The sequence below is a fragment of the Seriola aureovittata genome, chromosome 17 (assembly GCF_021018895.1).
Source record: "Seriola aureovittata isolate HTS-2021-v1 ecotype China chromosome 17, ASM2101889v1, whole genome shotgun sequence".
NCBI lineage: Eukaryota > Metazoa > Chordata > Actinopteri > Carangiformes > Carangidae > Seriola > Seriola aureovittata.
The window spans coordinates 1,309,033-1,327,500 of record NC_079380.1 but is presented as its reverse complement, the minus strand read 5'-3'; the positions used below and the strand labels follow the sequence as shown (position 1 = coordinate 1,327,500).

The 18,468-nt window shown below is 41.4% G+C and overlaps 1 protein-coding gene across 1 annotated transcript in view; it reads right to left on the bottom strand.

The window, feature by feature from the left end:
• LOC130185153 (junction plakoglobin-like) overlaps positions 1 to 18,468 on the bottom strand; it is a 146,288-nt gene that overhangs the window by 79,047 nt on the left and 48,773 nt on the right.

Sequence of the window (18,468 nt, the reverse complement as noted above, 5' to 3'; positions counted from 1 at the left end):
ACACACACACACACACACACACACACACACACACACACACAGGAGGAGAAACAATTACATAGACATCTCACTCTCTCTCACTGTCTCCCTCCATGCTGTTTATATTCTGAAAGGAGCTTCTCTAATGAACTGATCCAGTAGTCTGGACACCGGCAGCTGGCTGTGTGTGTGTGTGTGTGTGTGTGTGTGTGTGTGTGTGTGTGTGTGTGTGTGTGTGTGTGTGTGTGTTCATTTTCAGAATCCTCATTTTCAGATTATACTTCATTATTGGAATAATAATACATTCAGTGTATGAAACCTCTTTGAACCTTGAAATGTGTCACCAGAGCTGATATATTCTGATATATCATATTCTTACCACTGTTATTTTAGGTTTTCATTTTTACCCTGAAAACCTAACATTTAAGATACAGTATCAACTCGTCTCATTCCCTGTTCCAGATCAGGGTCACCCCCAAAATCTATTCAATTGTTTCTCGGCTCAAGTAAGAAATAAAAACGTCTGAACCTCTTATCTGGGTCTCAGCCACGGTGGTGCAGACTAATCAGTAGTTCTTCCTCCTTGTCATGTCCTCGAGGTTCTCCTGGGGGCTACAAGACTTCCCCAGGCCAGATGGGACATATAATCCCTCCTGCGTATTCTGGGTCAGCCCCAGAGTCTCCTCCTGGTGGGACATGCCCTTCAAAACCCAGGAGGAAGGCAGGACACTAGAGCACCTCAACCGGCTCCTGTCAAATGGAAGGAGCAGTGATTCTCCTCCCAGCTCCTTCCCTGAACAAGTCTGCTGCAATTATATCCGTCTCCTCTGCACTAATGACCGTCAGTTTATGCACCAGCAGCAAAGAGTAAGTGTCTTCATGTCCAACAATGAGACATTTTCAGAGACACTTTCTCTTCTCTTAAAGATGCAGAGGTGCCTCCAGCTTACCGAAGCGATGGATCAGTACAGTGCAGACCAGTTTTCTGACAGAACCATTACCTTAGACTGTGAGGTGTTGACCATTGCGCCACATTCAGCTGTAACCAAAGAGCAGCTGGACGTCACAGCCCGATGAAGCCACTGCATCATCAAGATCCAGTCCTGACAACAACTGGTCCAACCTGAACAACCACACAGCTTGTTTTTCTTCAACCCTCTGATAGAAGCATTTAAGAACTACTACTAGAACTACTCGGTGAAGTTTAGTCACTAAAACTACTTGAATAGGTTTAGGTACGTAACTATGGGTCGGAATGACCTGCTGCACAGATCACCTATGGGATCGTCTTTTACAGGACAGTCTTTGTCCTGAGGTTATAAAACATGGACATGGATCCTTGGGACTAGAATTACAAAGTGACTTGGTGACTGATCCCATTCAGCAGCACTTTCTCCAGCACCCCAGTAGTGAAGGTGTCAGGTGTTTAGGTGACACCTGACAGGCCCGTCTTTCCCCACTCGAGTTCTGAGTTCTGCTGGTCACCCAAAGGTTCAAGGCTTGTGACTAAGGGTGACTGGGCTTTTGCTATTTGAGCCCCCACTCTCTCCCAACTGAAATCAGATGTTCGATGACTCATGAACTTCTTTTAACTCTCTTCTTAAAACCCCTCTCTTTGTGTCAGCCTTTGGTAATGTTTGATATGTGGTTTATTTATATTGTTTTATCTCTAATCATTGCTCTTACATTTTCTATTGCCTCTGTTCACCTATTATTAGATCCTTAGTATAATTTTATGTATATAATTTTTGATCTACTGTTTTTACTCGTTAGACACGTTATCCTCAGGCTAACTAAGGTCTAAGACCAATTTTACCATGGTAACAATCAATGACACTCGTGCTGAGCAGCAAAACCCAAAAACAAAAAACAGGAAAACATGGCTCATAATTTGTGTTTTGCTAACATTAAGCGAAGAGAAGAAAAAGAGATTTTAGAGATCAAAATCCCATTTTCCTTTTTATTGTTTGACTCTTCAAGTAAAACGTCCGTGTGTTGAATTCTTCCAGTAGACAAACATGTGCTGCTGGGGTAATTGGAGCTCAGCGGTTGGATGCGGTGACTCGGTTGGCAAATTTTTTTGTTTTTGAAAAAAAGTCTTGATTTACCCAGAGTTCAATGTACCACATTCCAACTTAAGACAGTCAAGAATTAAACTGCTTTGTGCAGCAGATGAATTTAGACTGTGACACTGGACCCTGGTTTTATTTTTCTGTGAGGCACTTTGTAACTTTGTTAAGAATAGTGCTACATACATATAGTTCACTATTATTATTAATATTATTACTATTAAAGCTACAGCTCTAGGCTTCCTTCTACAATCAATTGCATTCCTTTAATCGAGCAAACTTCTAGCTTTCCACCATTTGAGTCTCACCCACACAGCAGGTAATCACTAATCTGTGTTCTATATTTACTCCAATCAGGTGCATCTGTCATCCAACTCCCAACACTGATGTGAATCTCTACCCCGGCATCTCAAGCACAGGCTTCTCTCAGAAAACGCTGCAGTGATATGCAAATCTGTGGATAACCCTCTTCAACACAGGGATTCATTTACACAGACACACTGAGGGCTCTTTTTAACGATCCAAAGCTCGCGGTATGAAGCGCACAGTGAAAGTGCATTTAGGGCGGGTCCATGTGTTTGTTGCTATATCAACAGCGGGAAAAAAACATTGCTACTCCAGGGACATGGTTCTAAAGGGTTGTACTTAATTTCTTAAATATTCATGGGAGTGTTTTGGGCGTAACATCCAATAAACCAATCATCTCCTATTCCCTTTAAAAGCCAGACGCCTGCACCTTGGTGTATTGCTATCATAATGAAGCAGTGTTTCACTCAGAGTTAAATTTGCAGTCAGTTGATCACATATTGTGTTTGACCAGAGAGTCCAGTCCTGACCAGTGAGCCCAGTCCTGACCAGTGGGTCCAGTCCTGACCAGTGAGTCCAGTCCTGACCAGTGAGCCCAGTCCTGACCAGTGAGTCCAGTCCTGACCAGAGAGTCCAGTCCTGACCAGTGAGCCCAGTCCTGAGCAGTGGGTCCAGTCCTGACCAGAGAGTCCAGTCCTGACCAGTGAGCCCAGTCCTGAGCAGTGGGTCCAGTCCTAACCAGTGAGTCTAGTCCTGACCAGTGAGTCCAGTCCTGACCAGTGAGCCCAGTCCTAACCAGTGGGTCCAGTCCTAACCAGTGAGTCCAGTCCTGACCAGAGAGTCCAGTCCTGACCAGTGGGCCCAGTCCTAACCAGTGGGTCCAGTCCTAACCAGTGAGTCCAGTCCTGACCAGAGAGTCCAGTCCTGACCAGTGAGTCCAGTCCTGAGCAGTGGATCCAGTCCTAACCAGTGAGTCTAGTCCTGACCAGTGAGCCCAGTCCTGACCAGTGGGTCCAGTCCTAACCAGTGAGTCCAGTCCTGACCAGAGAGTCCAGTCCTGACCAGAGAGTCCAGTCCTGACACAGGCAGCAGCTCTGTGACTCTGAGGAGCAAAGAAGGGCTGAGTGAATCAATGTTAGAAATATTTGATGTTATATGATGAGAAGTGTGAATAAATCTTCAGGTCATTATGAAACTGTGGTGACAAATTTAGGTGATGAATGTGGAACACTGTGGAGGATTTACCAGGTAGTAAGAAAGAACACTTCTCAGCTGAATCTCATGCAGGAGACATCCATGACACATGACGACGTTATACAACTCACAACACGTCACAAAGAAGCTCCGACCTTCTGGGGCTGTGCTGTAATGTTCACCTGACTTATCCCAACACAGAGTGTACGTTATCTGTGCACCCGTGTATGTTGGCACATGTTACTCTCTTGATAATGCTCTTTAAAATAACAGTGAAACACTGTGTCACTGACTTTAGACCAGGTTTTTGCTGGTCAATCACTTTCCGCTCCTGACCACACCTCACTTTAAGACCACGCATCAGTGCACAGATAAGCAAAAGTGTATTTGCTAATTAAACAACATGGACGCTGGATAGGAAAATTACAACTGCATTGGTCTGAAACTAGCAACGACACTGAATATTATCATTAGTATTTCTGAGAAATGCCAAAACCAATACACTTGTTATTTTGCAATTAAGTGTTTTAATATTTAAGAAATTGGAATTCAAATGGAAACAATCCATGAATGTTGTTTTAATCATAATAATATATGAAGTTACAGAGTTGCATTTCTTGCACATTTTACATTGTTATCAACACTGACAGAATCAGTGGGTGGAGCCACAGTTTGCCATTAATTCTTGTGATCACAATATTGTGTGAAATTCCATCTTGGATTTAATATTTTTTGTGCAAATGCAGAACACAGCAGTGATGCATAATTGTGTCACAGCAAAAGAGACACTATAACATTTGTCTCTCCTCAGGAAAACTATGATTCATACACCTGCCTGAGATCCTGAGGTGCAGTTGTAACGGGATGTCACCTCATGGATGCAATACTAAACATTTTCCTCCGTGTGTCTGAATATCCTGCCTGCGGGAGATTTATATTCCCAGTCAGATGGGAACAATTTAATTCAGCAAGAGACTGACAAAGCCTGTTTCCTCTTTTTTCTTTGTATCAAGGTCAAGATACCTCTCTGTTCTTCTCACACACACACACACACACACACACACACACACACTTGCCCAGCAGTGTCCGATGTTATCAGACAGGAGGGAACCCAGCAGTGGAGGAGGAGAGAGGAGGAGACAGTGAGAGATTTGACTTGTCACTTGTCATTGACCCCATCAGCTCCATCGTGACGACCCACTACACCTATTGTCTCTGTTTGTGTGAGTCAGCTGCACAGGCCTGACAGTCAAATGACAGTTTGCCTCTGAAATGCGCACGCACACACAAACACAGACACACACACACACACAAATATAACCCTGTTACAGTATGTCAGTTGGCTGTGTACAGCCCGTCAGTGTGTGCTTTGGTTCTGTGTATGTGTGTGTACACTAGTCTAGTACTGTATTTGTGTGTCCATGCTGAAAACGTGTTCATGCGTGACTTCAAACTTGCTGTGGAGGGAAGTGCAGTGTGGCCTGTGAAGTTTCTGTCTGTATCTTGGAGCTCTTTTGAGTTCAGAGAAGCCAGTGTGTTCACACTGTGATACCAACTAGATCCATGTCTGCTGTTAAATGATGTGGGTGTTATCTCTGCAACACAAACAGTAAATGTCTGGTTTTGTCTCAAACACAAGGAATGAAGTGTTACATTTCACCACATAGTCTGGGTCAGTTGTAACATACATACATCTCTGTGCGTGTGTGTGTGTGTGTGTGTGTGTGTGTGTGTCTGATACAAAAATAAATTAAAAAGAAAAACTGGAAGTGTTACAACTGACCAGTGTTACAACCATCCCTGGTCTCCCCTACTGCATGTTACTTGACATGAAGCAAAAGGTAGAACCACACTGTGAGGGCAGTGCAGCACGGGGACAATTTGCCCCGGACACATGCCAGGGTTTAAGAGAACTCAGCTGCACCGTCATCCAGGCGCTATCAGAGCGACTGACCACACACTGCAGCCCGGAGAGGATCCCTCAGTACTGCTAGATGCCTACACTGACTGATGCTATTTTTGTGACATTGCACGGAGACCCCCCGGGTTCAGCTGAGAATAAAACAGATCCATGCTTTTATTGTTGTAATGCTGTAGTTACGGTGCATTTGTCCCGCAAACCTTCTTTGCACACAAGATTTCAGGGTAGATTTTACACTACATACTGTTGTGCTTTGGGCGTTTCACAGCTTTCATTGTATAACAATTTATTTACAATCTTTTCACTCACAAATCAAGTCGTTTGAACGCATGGATCCGGGGGCACAGTTTACTAATGAATCTGAGCACAACCCATAAACTGTATGCACTGTGTATTTGATTTAGTTCATTTGGATTAGACTGACTAAGTGAAGTTGTGTTGCTTAAAGTTTGAACTATATATCCATAGTTATATAATGGATAAAGTATAATATAAAGTCCAGTTTCGCTGTTACGCTGATGACACACAGCTTTATCTCTCAACAAGACCTGGTGACCAGTTTAACATAGCAACTCTAAATAAGTATCTTACTGTAATAAAATACTGGATGCCAATTTAATCTAAGGTCATTGTACCTGGTCTCCCTGCACAAAGAACTCATGGACAACCTATGTGAACTAGAAAATTGTGTCCAGTCCTTGGCCAAAAGTCTTGGTGTAACTTTTTTCCAGAACTTGTGTTTTGAGTTGCTCAGTCATGTTTTAATATTATAATTCTTTCATTTCAGCCTCAGATCTGGAGAAACTCTTCCATGTTTTTATTCCCTTCCACCTCAAATACTGCAACTTTCTGTTGACCTGTCTCAGTCAGATGTCAATCTACCACCTACAGTTGGCCTGAACCACTGCAGCTCAGCTCCAAACGCAGACCAAAGAAATGTGTTCATACCACTGCCTGTTTCTTTCTTTCCTTCTTTTTGCTACTGAGCAAACACATAGGCAGCAAGTTTCAACATCTTCTTGACATTACAACCCTGGATACATTAGTGTTATCCACAGCTCTAATAATGTTGGGAGCTGTGAAACTACGAATTAAAACATGAAGGTCAAATTACTGAATGCAGGCTTTCATATTTCTTTATATTAAGTTGTGCACTAGCAATGCATAGCAACAGTTAAGTCCTTGATGTTATGATTAATTGAACTATACAGTGTCAAAAAATACTAACAAACTAACAAACTTAAGGATATACATACAGACAATTCCACGAGAGAGAAAAGATGGCAGATGTAAACAGACTGTGGAGAAGTCTATGAACACACATATTTCCTGTTCCTTTTTTTTTTTACTTCCTGTGTCATGTCACCTGAAACTTCCCATTTCAGCTGCTGGTATCTTCAATCTCATTCTTTGGGTCACTACCCTGATCTCATGACCATAGGTGAGTGTTGGAACAAAGATCGACTGGTAAATTGAGACCTTTGCTGAACAGCTTTGCTCCCTCGTTGCCATTTATTTTAAAATTATTGTAATTACTTTTAAGGCCAGGCTTGGGCTGGCCCTTCCCTGTATTTCTGAGCTTGATCCAGACATCCATTAGGCACAACTTACAAACCTTTAGAAAGTGGAGCTATTTTGTGTAGCTAATGCATGCATGTTTCATCCATGAAGGAAAACACAACAGCGTGCCAAGTCCAAACCTTCATGGCAGCTTGTATGAGGTTTGAGGAGCCAGAAATGATAGCTTGGTCTGTGTTTTAACAACCGTCAAACCTGTGACAGTTTCAGGTCGCGGGGCAGCATCTCTGAGCGCACAGCCAGCCTCTTTAATTTTCCATTAGGAGAGAACCCTTCATGCTGACAGAGATTCATCATTTGACTGACAGATGAAAACAGCCTGTGATCATTTCTTCATCATAACCATGGCTGAAATATTAAGGAAAGCAAATCAGCCTGATTCGACAGCAGCGAGACATGAGAGTGTACCAGGCCAGACAGAGGAGACATGAACACAGGAGGAAATAGAACAGAGAGACAGACATGCACAGGATAAACGTGAAAGCACCTGAGAGACGTGCACATAAAAAAATCATGATGGAGAAGGAACTCAGGAACAGTGAAAGGGAAGGGAAGGGAGAAGAGATATGGAACATGTACAGAAAAAAAAATAAGTGTAACTCTCCTTGAAATGATGTTTATATACAACTTAATGTGATCACAATTATTAACGTTGTTGGATTTACAATAACCTGGGGCAGTTTCGGCCACAGGTTTGGTTAATGTTTGGTGAAGAAAAGAGAAAATCATGTATGCACTGTGTGTGCATATATATATATATATATATATATATATATATATATATATATATATTTTTTTTTTTTTTTTTTTGCGATTCTGTTTGTTATATCTTTAAAATAAAGTGTCTTATTTTTTGGCTGCATCCACTCACTTACATCTAGATTGAAGAGGAGAGCAGGAGATAAAGGAGGAGTTTGGTGCATTGATGCCCTGTGTGGACTCTGCAGATGTGGAGCACTGACAAACATCTGTCATATCAGACCTGACGTGGAGGCAGTTCTGCAAGAGTTTGATGTAACGTTCAGACGCAGAATGATCTTCACTTAGACAGGAATACTATTTCATTTTACTGTCTCAGGTGGTTTTTTTTGGTTGTTTATTGTAGCAGCTTGATTTGGTCTTGATGTTGTGTATTGTTATTACTATTTTTGGTAGTTAGGCAACTGTTCTTATGATGATGATGATGCTAAATGAGGGAATCCGTTGCTTCATGACGACTTTTACTGCATGATTCTCTGGGATGTTCAAGAATAATAATAACAGTATATTGTAGCCTTTTATTTTGCTGCTATTGATGTTTTTTTGACTGTTGGTTGGTCTAATCAGAGTTTTATGGTGGTATCTTGGCATAATTGTAGTGCTAAAAAACACTTATCAATCTCTCTCTCTCTCTTGCTCACTCACTCGTTCGATATGTGCACGCGGGAAACCTGAAGGTCGCCTACAAGCAGACAAGTGGTTCTTGTGCGTACCGTGAAATATAATCCAGCCGACACCACTGATAAAGATCATGGTTTTGGTTAAATATTAATGTTGTGTCTGAAGTCACTGTGAAGATTGTCTGTATAAAACAGTGCAGCACCGTAATGTAATGTAAAGGATTAAAGAGAGGAGGTAATTGAACAAAGTAGAAAAAGGATGGGGGGGGGGGGGGGGGGAGTCAAAGGTATGGTGGAGAAAAAAGGTTTAAGTTTAAATTAATGGAAAGTCTTCCTTTCATCTTTCTCCCCCTGCATTTCATCCTTTCCTCCCCCGTCTTCACCCGTTCTTTCTCTTTGTAGCCCTCTCCCTCCCGTTTGCTCTTCCTTTCTCGCCGCAAACAAGAAGAAAAATATTAATATCCATACATCACTACTCTGTCATCACAACACGTTAGCACATTTTCACATTTCATTTGCTGAGAAAATTATACAGCAGCTGCCAGTGACGCATCACCGCTGTCAGAGAGTAAAGCTTCAGTTTTGCATATTTATCATACAATGTTTTAAACAGGTTTCCTAGAGACCCAGGGGTAAAATATGAAGGTTTAGGTTTCACAGAAAAAGAAGGAAAAGCAAAATTGCAGCTGAAAGGCGTTTTCTCGTACAGCAGCTACACTTTCCCCAAAACCCCTGCGCCCTGCAGAGGAGAGATTTCCTGGAAATCCATGTTGAGTTTATAAAAGAACAGTGTCAAAAAAAACTGTGTCATTGTTCTCCACATTAAGATGTTCCAGAGATGTTCTGTCAGAGACAGCCTGGCAGCAGTGCACAGATATTCCCTTCTCAAGCTTTAGAGCAAGCCTCGCCTTTCAAACCAACACAAGCACACCGCAAATACACACGACCCAACACATGTGTTTCCAGGGGACACTAAAAAGTGATGAACCTGGCTGGGAAACACTACGGTCACAAAGTATTGAACAACAGCGGTTGTGTTGTCAAACTGATGAGGATGTTTTCTTGCGTTTGCGTTGAACCTTCGGGGCCACCGTAACAATCTGCTAGGAGACATCACCATGGTTGTGTCTGAAATCACTCACTCTTTCTCTCCTCCCTACTCATTACCCAGGGAGTTCTATGTAGAGGACGTTACAGGGAGCTGAGCTCAGTAAAATAAAAAATAAAAAACACTTTAGGACGCCACCCAAGTTATTTTCTCTGTGTCGTCCCATTTTCTTTCATGTGTCTGACTCAGGCTAGCAAGCTGATGTAGGTGGAGCTGGGTGGAGTGTAGAGGGAGAGAGGGAGAGGTGTTGGGGGCGGGATGGTTTACTTAAGTGCATTGTAGCACTACCTTGATTTTCAGAACCTTTATTATAACCAAGTGGCAAACTTCAAGGCTGAAAAATGAAGCTATCACAAAGTGCCAAAATCTGCAGTTCCTCTAATGACCACTAGACCATGTGGTTTCCCCCCAGTCGAAGTATAGGTAGAATACACCCTCTCCTGCTTTGAAACGAGGTGACTCACTGAAGGCAGCATGTGGCATTGTCATTGGGTGACATATAAAGGCTGAAGATGACATGGCGGGGTTAAAGTGAGGAGCTTCTTGGGCTTGGTAGCCGCAGACGGGGACCTCTACATGTCACGCTATGCACGAACAAACTTAGAAGAAATAATACCACTCAAGATTCGAGCCCACAGAGGAGGAGGCGAAGGTGAGGCAGAAAAAATGCCTCTGCTGACCTACAAGCACAGAGGCAGTTCTGCAGTGCCTCTGGAAACTGGAGCAGGATTTGAGTCATGAGTTTTGCCAGGCCGGTAATCAGAGGCAAGAGGGGTCGAAAAGTGCCTCTGCTGCTTACGAGGGAGATGACTAAATCAATACGCAAAAATAAGCCAGCTAGAACTCGGAAGTGAAATCTACAAAGGGGAATCTCTCCATGAGATTAATTTAGCTGAGTATAAATAAGGAAGTCACAGTGAAACCGAAGTGTGTTGTCTCTTGTTCTACTTGCAGTATGAGAATGGAAAAAGTATGAAGTAAATTTAACATTACATTTAACACGGGGGAGCTGGCAAGCATCCCCCTCACTAAGCTGAAAAACAACACACATTGGCTAATACAGGAAGTGCATTTTTGTTATGTTGTGCTTTTATTTTGGGAACCTCTACTAATCACTCTCTCTTTGAGGTCTACTTCCGGGGGGCGTGTTTTCATGGAGTGCACACATGGGAATGCAGCCATCGGACTCAGCAGGTGTCAATTACCTTGTTAGGCTGTACCAAGTGGGCAGGAAAGAGAGGGGAGTGGGTAAAGGGATTTTTGTTAAGTTTGGCTTTTGTTTGGTATTTCTTTAGTTTATTATGCATTTTATTTAATCATTCGGCTTCATCCAAAAGTCAGGTGTATCTTGTGCATGTAATTATCAGTAAGGTTAAATTGTAAATAGGTATTCTAAATGTATGGTGGTAGTGTTCAGGGTCCCTACACTATGTAATGTTTTGGTAGAGACTATGGGTAGTTATGCCAGGTGGGAAAGCAGGGTAGTGTGTCAGAGAGGGGGGGGTCAGGTTGAATATCACCTTTGGCTGGTGTAGCAGGTTGCAGTGGATGGCAGCAGCAGACTGCTTTTGTTGTCAAGCCATTCTGCTACATATGTGTAAGAGCTGTTGGACTTCTTTTGTGATTTGCCTATGGTCACCAGTGAACAAAAATCAGAGCTCTGAAACCAATCCTTGTGTGACTGATGCTGTTCATTTCTCCACCACGCTTGCACCTCAATCCTGCTACTCTTCATCCAGGGTGTAAGGGTTCACCACCATCCAAACCTTACAGTTAGGGTTCGGGTTTACAGCTGCTTTGTCTGCAGAAGTGGGAGCTGAGCACGAGTCACAAGTCAGCCAAAGTGATGCTGAAGTTTCCAGTACGAAGTCCTCCAAACCACCTCAGGACTTGGATGGTAAACCAAACCACCAACGTACACGTACATTGGCTTGACCACTACCCTGGGTGAGACCGCTAAACCACCACCAGGAGAAGTTGCGGTCGGTAAAGATCCGAGACAGCCGTCCACAGTAGCCGTCTCCAAGTACATTGCAAAGGAGATGATTATACAGTTCATACAGAAACCAAGTTTTAGAGAACTACAAAGTGTCAATAAAGAGTATGAGCTGCCAAGATGCAAGTACATCACCAACACAGCTATCCCTGATCCATACAATAAAACGAGGTAGAGCATCGTAAAGGACTACTTACAACGACTAGACTCTGGAGGCGATGACTGCTTTACACTTTAGATTAGGGGGATGCAGAAAGCTTTGTAAATGATTAAGCCATATGTTTACATGTCATTTCATGTCATTAGACCCTGTTCACCTACATGTGAGGGACTTCACTGGCTGGTCAGAACTGGTCAGAACTGGTCAGAACTGGTTCAGAGGTTCATGTTATGACCAGATACCACCAACTCCACACAGAACCCTGGTCTCTTTGGTGGCCAGTCACTGTGTTAAACACACAAATCATTTAGTATTCATTTAAATATAGCGCCATCATAATTGTTTTTTGTGCTTGTGATGGGCGAACATACAAGTAATTAACAATTCCTCAACTAATTATACACTGATCATCAAGCGATTCATAATATATCAACTAAAAACTTATAAACCATTTATTAATTATTCGTTAATGATTGTTTCATGATTTACAAAAAGTTTATAGATGACTTACAACACATTTGTTACATGTTAACGCAGCACTTACTAATCATCTACAAATGTGTGTCAATGTTTCGGGAATGATCAGTTCATTAACGAAAGGCTTATAAATGACTTATGACTGAATGTTGTTATAATATGTTTGTTGTTTATCGCAAACAAGTGCATTATGATGATTTCAAACAAAACTGTTGGAATGTGTCCTTTTCAGTCTGTAGCTGATCATTGTTGAAAATGAGACCATGTGGGTTGAGCAGGCGCCCCTGCAGCAGGCCAAGGTTCGAATCCCCCTCTCTCTGCCTCCCCATTTCCTGTCTCTCTCTCTACTATCCTGTCCAATAAAGGCGCAAAAGCCCCAAAAAATATACTTCAAAAAAAAAAAAAAAATGAGACCATGTGTTACTCAAGCAGGACCAAATGACTCAAGCTTCATCTGAATTCAATCAGGCTCTCTGCACTGTTTGTTCCAGTCTGTGAGTAGAGAGTAGGCTTTAAAGTTTCTTCTTTAATTGTGAGTTTAATGGACTGTGTTTATGAATGAGCTGCACTTTAAAAGTGCCTTTAAAAACTGCTTTTTTACCAAGGTTTGTGTTCTTGGAAAGTGTGATCACCTGCAACCTTTATTAGGACACTCAATGCTTGTTTGAGTACTGTGTAGCGTCTGGATGTAAAGCTTAGCTCAGTATGTTGCAGAGTGACTGCTGTGTGTGAGCTGTAAAGGTTAATGTTAGGTTTAAATAAGCTCTGTTGTCAAAGTAAATGGCTGAGCAGTGATTTAATAGAGGTTAACTGTTATGGAAACTAATATTAAACACATTACAGAGTCAGAGGGACTTAGTTTACTGCCGTTTTATAGGAAGTTAGTTTCATTAACGAGAATTCCCTAATACATTTGGTTATTAAACATAAAAGAGTATTAACATCATGTTTTTATTTATTATTTACTATAACATTCACAAGGACTCAGGGATGAAATGATGAGATTTCAGTGGTCCAAGGTCAAGGTCAGTGTGACTTCACAAACACTTTTTAGCCATTACTCAAGACTTCACAGCAATTATGACCAAATTTCACACAAATGTTTAATATTTTCTGTGACTCTGGTTAAACAGGGATGTAACCTGAAACTAGTCTGAGTGGAGGAGAGATATAAATGCGAGGTGGTAATTCTAGGTTTTTTTTGTTAAAATAATAATTGTTTCAATGCTAAATAATGATACACATCAATTTAATCAAATCTCATCACATGCTGCGTTTGATAAAGCTGGTTGAAATTTTCCCACAAGTGAGTTCACCCAATTTATGAAAATGATCGGAAAATGTTGTTGTAATTTTTTTGAGTTAGATCTAAATGACAGTTTTTAACATCATAATCAAGAATAAAATACCAAACAAATGACGTTTAGGACATTCGTCTCACTGGGACTCCGTACTCCCTACAGGGCAGAGACACTGAGAGACAAATTAAATATGAAGTGATACAAGATTAATGTAATTCCAACAGCAGTGCTGCCATTGTGCTTACAATGAATCATGGAGGTGAGTAAGAAAAGATGGAAGGAGACAACAAGAAAAAAAACTAAGGGAATAAAATGTGTTGGAAGAAAAGATGAAAATAAGGAGGGTGAAGAAGATATGAAGTGATGAAGGATGAAATGGATGATCATCGGAAGGAAAGATGGGAAGGAGAGAGGAGGTAATAGGCATTAAGATGGACTAAGGAAAAGGATACAAGGATGAAGGAATGATAGGAATGATTCAAGGAGGAGGATGGAGGAGAGGCAGGAAGCAGCAGTCTGCTCGTCAGCGAGCTAATTACGAGTTTAATAAAACTCACCATAAACACTGACAACCTGCTTTTACAGGCGGTTAAACCCAACTTACCACAGGGTACATCCTGTTTACTGTGTGTGTGTGTGTGTGTGTGTGTGTGTGTGTGTGTGTGTGTGTGTCAGAGAGAGAGGCCAGGTTTATTTAAAACAATCTTCCTGTGTGCCTTAAGCGTTAGTCCACCTGCCTTCGAGCATCAACTGTACACATGTATAAACAGTGTATTTTACATGTATGCGTGTGTGTGTGTGTGTCTGATCGTGTGTGTGTGTATCCGCGCAGAGAAGTGACAGCCAATCTCTCCCTGCAGACTTCAGAGCTGCTGCAGTCAGAGCTTTCATCACCCGCATCAGTAGAAATGACAACTTCAAATCACTGCTCCTGCAGCTGAAACCTCTGGGCTACTTCTCTCACTAATTAACACACCACCCGGCTGTTGAAGGAAAAACACCGCACATCTAAATACAGCAATGGAGACAGATTACAGATTCATTTATTAGCATCCAGGCACAGGAGAGAGGCTGCTCTGTGACTGCAGTTTCACAGGCTCCAATCCCTTTACTTCCCCGATGACATAAAAAAGTAAAGTTTGTCATGATGGTATTGCTAGGAAAAGACACAGGGTCACTCAAATCAAGGGGCTTATTCCCATGAATATGGACATTGGCCTCTGTCTTCTGCTTTCTCTGATGCGTATATGGTTGTTTAGTGTCTTAGGGAAAGTTGCTTATTCAGATTGACACCACTCTCTTGACTGCACTATATGTAGGGTTGCAATCCATGCTGCTGTTCCCTGGATTTTTATCTTTTTTGAGCGACTGTCCCGGAATATTCATATTTTTCCCCATGACACATTTTTTTGTGAAAATGCACTGCAATTTAGAATTTCATAGTTTCAAATAAAACCTCATTTGTTTCCTTCTACGGCTTTTTGGTTGCCAAGAGCCTCGGCCATCGTTGTTTATACAATACAAGATGTTATACTAAAGTCCATGAGCAAACTGGACGCTACAGTGACTCCGTATCGGAAAGCAATGAGACGGTCCCGCTGGGCAAGGGGCTAGCTGGTTAGCATTCAAACTTAAGAAGAAGAAATAGAAGTGATATATTTTTGTTTTTGTAAAAGAACGGGTCAGGAGATCTGACAGTAATCTCGATTTATCGGTTAGTAAGAAAGAAGACTTCTCTGCAGAGCCTTGTGCATCATGGAGTCTTTTAACATTGTGTAACACACAATGTGCCAGAATAAGTTCCGACACTCTGATGTTCGACCTGACTCATCCAAACATCTAGAGAACATTTTCAGCTCACTCTGCCTGTGTGAGTGTATGTGCGTCATGCGCCCGCCTGTGTCGGCTCATATTACTCTCTTGATAGTTCATCTTTAAAATAACTGAAAAATATCAGTCTGAAACTACCGAAGACATTTATATTGCGCCTTGCGTTGCTTGGCACCGGGTGTAATGCACCCGTACCCAACGAATGACCCGCAAAAAGCAATTTGTGGGTGGTACTTTGTCTCAATTTTATTTCAGGGTTGGGCTCTGGGTAAAACAAAGAACATGCGGGTCGGATTGCGGGTGTTGGATAATAAATACAATAAAATGAAATGAAAACAAAAATGCGACTGCAGTCTGCACCACATCAATCATCTGTATATGCTCCCCCTGGCTCAAGAGATTAACAAAGTGATGTGCTACGTAAATGTTCAGTTATGTATTGTTGTGCTTGACTGACTGAATATTAAGATAAGCATTGTCTCTTTATATATCAATGTTAAAAACTTAAAGTAGTTAACCTTTTCTTGCATGCATGTGATCTAATAATTGACTGAACGCGATTGTTGCATAACAATATAAAAACATTGAGTTTTTAATGATATAACTGAAGTAATGTTTTCCTTTTAGTTCTTTTGGCAGATGACCATCTAATTGATATGTGTACATTTATTACATGAACATAATTCAATGAAATGAATGGCTTCTCTTTTACTGCATTTTATTGATAGCGTTGGCTGTTTATACTTAGGCTATTCATAAAACGTTCTAAAACAAACATATTCATAAAATATTATTTTATTTTTATTATTGCTATATGAGAGCCGCTTCAATCAAATGTGTTACTAATAGGCACCTTAACTGCATACGGCCTACCTTCATTTTAAAATATATTATTTATTATATATACAGTATAATAATACAGTATAATACATATATATATATATATATTCACATGCACACACACACACACACACATGTATATATATATATATATATATATCACTTGTTTCACATGTATGAAATGACCCAAAATGATCACTTTGAATGTGATACCTAACCAAATTATTTATACAGTGCATGGTTATTATAGGATTTGCAGTTGCGGAGTTGTGTGGACGGGTAGGGGCAGGTTGTGGAACTAATTGGTCATATTGTGTGGGTGGTGGGGCAGGTACAGTATTGCACGTCGCTGGAGTGGGTCTTGATAATCAGGCCCGTGCAGGACTCTGACACAAGGTGCTGCATCTTTGATGCATATAGGCTGTTGATGCAGGGATGAACTGTAGAAAGGAATAAAATGTAGATTGTACTTCCTCCGTCATCTGCTCGCCCCAGACTCTGTCTCCTCTCTCACTGTAGCTAGTAAAAATCAATCCAATTTGCCCCACGCATTGCTGAGTTTAGCTAACCAGATGTTGAAAGTAATTTTTTCTATTAAGTGTGTTCTCCCGCTGCGCCTTCCCTGAAGTTTTCCCGCACCCCCTAAGGCAGGCACGCCTCACACTTTTAAGCCTACTGCTCTACACTGAGGTTATAACAACACCACACTGTGATGAACAAGTTCATCTGTTCATCCAAGACACACTGCACAAGAGAGAGAGAGAGAGAGAGAGAGAGATAAGCCATCACTAACTGCTAAGCTAAAGTAACTAGCAGATCTGAATAGCATGTAAACAACTGCTGAACTGATGAAATTCACTAAAGCAGTGGGAGCAGAACTAGTGTAAATTTAAATGTACAGCGGGTAGTTAGTCAATGTTATGAAAAATACGACGATGTTAACTGTGTGGGGGGAGTAGCAAACCTGCTAAAAATAAAGTAACTGAAATAAAGTAGACTACACCACTGCTACAGCCCCATATTAAGGTTGAATGGAAGCCAAAATGAATTATTTGTTTAAATGGATGTTCTTTGTCCTGCATTAGCAGAAACTGATTTCTTTGATATATGTTTATTCATTTTTCCTGGGAAGGATCAAGGTTGTTTCTGTTAAAAGGCAGCAGGGATATTGGTGCAGTGTCCAGCAGATTGTCCATGAGGAACATGTACTCCTCTCTGAGAGGCTCCAACTGTTGACTCCAACAACTGTAGAGGCAGATATATTGTTGTTCAGTGTAATATTCCTTACGCAGGCACCTGGATAAATCACATGCTGGACCATAGATGTCTTCAAACAAGTACCAAGGGTGGGCACTTCTCTTGGGTGTGCACACCTGACCACCTGGGTGCTCTGTTTGGTGAAATACAAAACAACATCTGGATCAGTCAGAGTGTCCTTGGAAACAGGTGCAGTGACAGATGAAGTTAAAATGAGCTCTTTCATCACAATCACCAAAGTCTGTTTGTAGAAAAAAGTAGCAGCATTTGATAAAAATAATGTCTTACTAACTGATAAAGATGGTGGTGAATTATTCTGCTTTGTGGTTGTGTGGCAGCAGACACAGGAGGAATGGACTCCACTAACAAATTCTGAATACAAATGTCCCGCAGTCACTCAAAGTGAAAAGAGGCTGGTTTCAACAACAGGATAGTGATCCAAATTAGAACTCAAAAATCCACCATGAACCACGAGCTGAAGCTTCTGGAACGTCCCTCACAGTCCACTGACTTCCACATTATTAGGAATTTGTGAGTAGATCAGAAATTAGTGAAATATCTCAGAACTTGAAGTGATCTGTAGGAAGAGGCTGAAAATTTACAGCCAGGAATAGAAAGATTCTCAACTGCTACAAAAAGTGTTTTTGCAGATGAACAGTTTCATCTGACTTCCATCACCTCACAAGTCCAGACACCAGGATGGTATTTCAAAAGCAAAGCCATGTGGTGCAGTGTACAATGGTAATACCAAAACACAAACATAGTACATAATGTAAAGCCAAGACATGAATCTGTGTATGCAGTATTTAAGCCAGATGAGCCACCAATGACCAAAACTGAAAGCACCAAGTTCATCCCAACAAGACAAACTGTAAAATGCGTTTGGGCTGAACTCTGGCAGAGTATCAAGAATCAAGGAACGATGATGACTCGTGCATCACATGACAAACCGAGCAGCACTTACAAACAAATGGTGGCATTTGTTAAGAACTGATAGCAAGACCACAAACAATTCACACTTATTTCATATGACTTTCATTATTTCACTCACCAGACACCACAGGATTCTTTGT